Source organism: Lynx rufus, unplaced genomic scaffold, assembly GCF_022079265.1.
Source record: "Lynx rufus isolate CCGP_SWC_20201006 ecotype Redwood Valley unplaced genomic scaffold, mLynRuf1.p SCAF_17, whole genome shotgun sequence".
NCBI classification, from domain to species: domain Eukaryota; kingdom Metazoa; phylum Chordata; class Mammalia; order Carnivora; family Felidae; genus Lynx; species Lynx rufus.
The window spans coordinates 37,194,398-37,199,433 of record NW_025814831.1 but is presented as its reverse complement, the minus strand read 5'-3'; positions in this window follow the sequence as shown (position 1 = coordinate 37,199,433).

Genomic DNA, 5,036 nt, shown 5'->3' with positions numbered 1-5,036 from the left:
GCCGGCGCGGGCCGGGGGCTGCGGGCGGGCGGCGGGCTCAGCCCCGCTCGGCCGCTGCCATCGCGGCGCGCGCCCGCCCGGGGACGGCCGCGGGCGGCGAGGAGGAAGCCGGGCCGGCCCCCGCGCCGGCCTCGCCCGCTCGCTCCGGGCCGGGGAGCGCTGCGCGGCGGGAGCGCGGGTGGGAGGAGAGAACGACGGCGGCCCCCGCCCGCCCCTTCCCCTGCGCCGCCGTCGCCGCCCGCGTCCCGGGAGAGGGGGCGGGGAGCGCGCGCCGGAGGGCGGCGACCCCGCGGCTGGGGCGGGCGGGGTCGAGGCGGGCGCGCTCCTCGGCCGGAGGGTGCGCGGCCGGGGCTGCAGCCCAGCCCCCTCCCACCCACGGTAAACAGTGGGACCCGAGGGAAACAGTGCGGCTGTTCTAAATGCGGGAGTTGGGGTGAGCTCCCACCCAGCCCACCTCTACCAAACTCGGCTTCCGAGTATCATCACTTCTCCCCAAATCCCATCCCGAATCTGCCCCGCTAACCCCGCCCCGGGACCCCGCCCCTTCCCGGGTCGGGGGAGGGGGGAGCAGAGTTGGTCCCCACTTGGGCTCGCCCCGGGTCTGAAGGCCTCGATCAGGGTCTGCATTCAAACACCCGTCTATTCTTGAAGGCACCGTCTTGTGTTGCCAGACCGTGTTGCCAGAATTCTGTGTCTGACATCTGGCTTCCCCGGAACCCTGTGTGATTGTGTCCGCCCGCCCCCAACCCCTCACCCCAGTTTTAATTTAAACGAGTAAAAATTTCTGCTGACCTTCTTCACTAGGAAGAGAAGATCGATGATCATAAAAACATTTCCGAATGCACAATCCTTCCTACAGGCAAAAGTATCTGTTTTGGGTTTAAGCTGCTTAGGGTAAGGTGTTCAGGACGCCAATCCATCATTTCAGACCAGTAAATATTTCTGCTGGTGTATACGAACGGCACCAAAGAATGAATGGGCCTCTTTCAAGACCGATTTACTACCACTGAAGGTGTTAGCGCCAGAAAGGCAAATACATGTTTTCTGGAGTCTACAAAATTGTGTATTCCTAAGAAAGGGTATTAGGGGTGAACAAGCCCAACCCATTAGGTCTTTAAAAAATGATGAAAGGTGTGTGTCTGAGTATTGGATAGAGAATGTATTTTTCAGAAATAGGTCAAGGAAAGCCATCTTCTTCACTTCAAGAATTGTATTTCAGGCAATGTGTCTAAATTTATAATACAGAGGAAAAACTCCTGAACCTGATAGCTACTTTGTTGACATTAAAAGTTGAGAAAATAGACCCTGTGAATTCCATTAAGATTTCCAGGTGTATTTCTCTTCACTGGGTTTACACTGGGTTTCAGGTGCATGCTGGGGCTCTGGAGTTGGGCTCACTTGGGTTCCAGCCACAGATCTGCCACTCGCTGTCTGCAACCCTGCGCATGTTACTGTACCCCCTCTGTGCCTCAGTTTCCTCATCGGTAAAATAGGGATATCTTCACAGGATTGTTGGAAAGACGAAATAATGTGTGGAAAGGACTTAGCTCAGCACTTGACAGTACTCAATAAATGCTGAGGGACAAAACCACACCGTAATGTTTTCCTTATGCATACATGGGTGGTAAGTGTATCCCACAGATGGTGGGGGGTGTTTTCCTGCTGTGATTCTCATCCACACCACCACACACAGTGTGGAGTGCAGGTTCAACTTGACCTGATCCCTTTTGGGCACTTGAGCTGCCTTCCCACTGATTGGCATCGTAATGGTAGATACTCTCCACAGACCTGCTTAGTGGGACCATTAGTGGCTCTCTGCTTGCTTCTGTCCACCAAACAGGTAAGAAGATGCAACCTGAGGTAAGTTCCTAGTGCAAGAAGAAACTCCACTTTGAAGAAAATGGCTTTTCTTAGGCAAGATGGGAAAGGGAATGAGGTTTCCTGAATGAATGTAGGGAAATACTCATACTCATAAAAAAAAAGAGGATATTTCATTATGCCTGGTTGACCTCAAATTCAGTAGCTTACATTGAGTAAAAAGAAAGAAAGAAAGAAAGAAAGAAAGAAAGAAAGAAAGAAAGAAAGAAAAAAGAAAAAAGGAATCATCCAGAAGTCCAAGCTGCTAGACATCTGGATTGTCCAATCACATCCTGGCTCAGCTACTTTCAAAAATACATCTCTCTGCTGGAGAGGATGTGGAGAAACGGGAACCCTCTTGCACTGTTGGTGGGAATGCAAACTGGTGCAGCCACTCTGGAAAGCAGTGTGGAGGTTCCTCAGAAAATTAAAAATAGACCTACCCTATGACCCAGCAATAGCACTGCTAGGAATTTACCCAAGGGATACAGGAGTACTGATGCATAGGGGCACTTGTACCCCAATGTTTATAGCAGCACTCTCAACAATAGCCAAATTATGGAAAGAGCCTAAATGTCCATCAACTGATGAATGGAGAAAGAAATTGTGGTTTATATACACAATGGAGTACTACATGGCAATGAGAAAGAATGAAATATGGCCCTTTGTAGCAACGTGGATGGAACTGGAGAGTGTGATGCTAAGTGAAATAAGCCATACAGAGAAAGACAGATACCATATGGTTTCACTCTTATGTGGATCCTGAGAAACTTAGCAGGAACCCATGGGGGAGGGGAAGGAAAAAAAAAAAAGAGGTTAGAGTGGGAGAGAGCCAAAGCATAAGAGACTCTTAAAAACGGAGAACAAACTGAGGGTTGATGGGGGGTGGGAGGGAGGGGAGGGTGGGTGATGGGTATTGAGGAGGGCACCTTTTGGGATGAGCACGGGGTGTTGTATGGAAACCAATTTGACAATAAACTTCATATATTGAAAAAAAAATACATCTCTCTCTTTGTGTGTGTGTGCATGTGAGTGTGTTTCACACACTTTGTGAGATTGAAGGGCTGAAATTTTAGGACAACATTAGCAAAATAACCATACAAACTACTGAAGACAACAAAGTTTGCTTTAACCAGGGACTTTATAAATGAAACACCTAATTCCACCTTCTTACGTCAGCACTCAGTGGGACATGCGGGCATCCTCCCCAGTTGAGGTCAACTTGCACTGGGACAGATTTCAGTAGAACTGGGAGACATTTGAGGAATGGTTGCTGGATGTCTCTCCCACAGGAAGCCTTCAAGAATCAGTCTCTCAGGGGGCGCCTGGGTGGCTCAGTCGGTTAAGTGTCTGACTTCAGCTCAGGTCATGATCTCACAGTTTGTGAGTTTGAGCCCTGAATCGGGCTCCGTGCTGACAGCTTAGAGCCTGGAGCCTGCTTCAAATTCTATGCCTCCCTCTCGCTCTGCTCCTCCCCCACTCATGGTCTGTCCCTCCCTCCTTCAAAAATAAAAATAAAAACATTAAAAAGAAAAAAAGAATCAGTCTCTCAGTTATGTGATACTCATTCTTTTACCAAAGAGACAAGTGCCTGCCCCTGCTTCCTGCCACCCCCAACCCAATCACACTGAGCATGCTCCCTGAACAGCCAGAAGGGGCACCACTGTGGGATCTGCCATAGCAACGGCTGAATAACTGGAGAGATGTACCAGTAGGCAGCCCACTGCTGAGGCCAACACACCTGGACCGTGAGACTCCTGGTTAGCACAACCCTATGCATCTTCCAGACTCACACACGTTTCCAACTTTGGGTGACATAAGTGATGTGATCACCTTGTAGGAGGATTTCTGCCTTATCTCAGGGTTAGAAGAAACAGGACAGCTCCCTTTCCCCATCATCTCAGTATTGTCTTCTGTTCATTCACATTCGTTTTCCTTTTTTTTTTTTTTTTAAGGTTTTATTTTTAAGTAATCTCTACATCCAATAAGGAACTTGAACTTACAACCCCGAGATCAAGAGTCTCATGCTCTACCGACTGGGCCAGCCAGGTGCTCCCATCCTTTTTCCTTTCTCTCTCTCATAGAGAAAGGGGGAAAGAGAATCAAATAATAGAAGAGGGGAGAAAGTAAGTTGTCATACTGGGGTTGGGGACCATACTTGATCTTAGCCAAAAGGCCGAGAAGCGATGGGTGGGGGGCGGGGTGGGGTGGGGTTGGGGACCAAAGGAAAGAAACATGATGCTAATTCAAGCTAACACAAAATGTCCCACAGTACCACTTCAGGTTGTCCTTGCTGTCCTGGCCACCACCTTCAAGACTGTACTAGTCGGCTTGGACTGCCATCACAAAGTACCACACACCGGGTAGCTTAAACAATATAAATTTATTTTCTCACAGTTCTCAAGGCTAGAAGTCCAAGGTCAACGTGCTGGCAGGGTTGGCTTCTTCTGAGGCCTCTCTCCTTCCACCTGGCCATCTTCATGTTCATATGTTCTGTGCCTTTCTGTGTCCTACTCTTCTCTTCTTACAAAGACACCAGTCACATTGGATTAGGGCCCAAACAAAGACCTCATTTTACCTTACTTACCTCTTTAAAGCCTCTATCTTTGGAAATAGTCACACTCTGACATATGAAATAGGGAGACACAAATCAGCCCATGACAAAGAATAAATCCACAAGCCTCATCAGATATTTCCTGTGCACAGAGTTTTTAGGAGTGATTTCGTTATCTCAGAACAGGACATGAAAGTTGTCTTTCCTGTGGCTTCCTAATAGGTAGTCTGGCATGTCAGTGTGGAGGACTTCATGACGGGAAAACCTCAGAAGATTCTTCCCTTTATGAGACTAGAACTGAGAGATATAACTAGTAACCACCAACCAGGCAATGTATGTCATACCCAACTTTTACGGTCAAAGCTATGTTTGGGAAGGACTAGATATAACCTGCAGTTAGGAATCTATGTAGGAATGAGTCATTATATGTATCAGTTAAGGTAATGTTGGATACTGTAACAGATAAACCCTTAAATCTCAGGTGCTCACATATAAAGACTTTCCTCTTAGGTAAAGTCTGATGGGCAGCAAGGAGGTGGGAGCGGGGATGGCTGTGTTCCACAGTCACTTAGGCACCCAGGGTGGCAGAGATCTGCTATCTTCAATAAAGACCCCCACTGTGGAC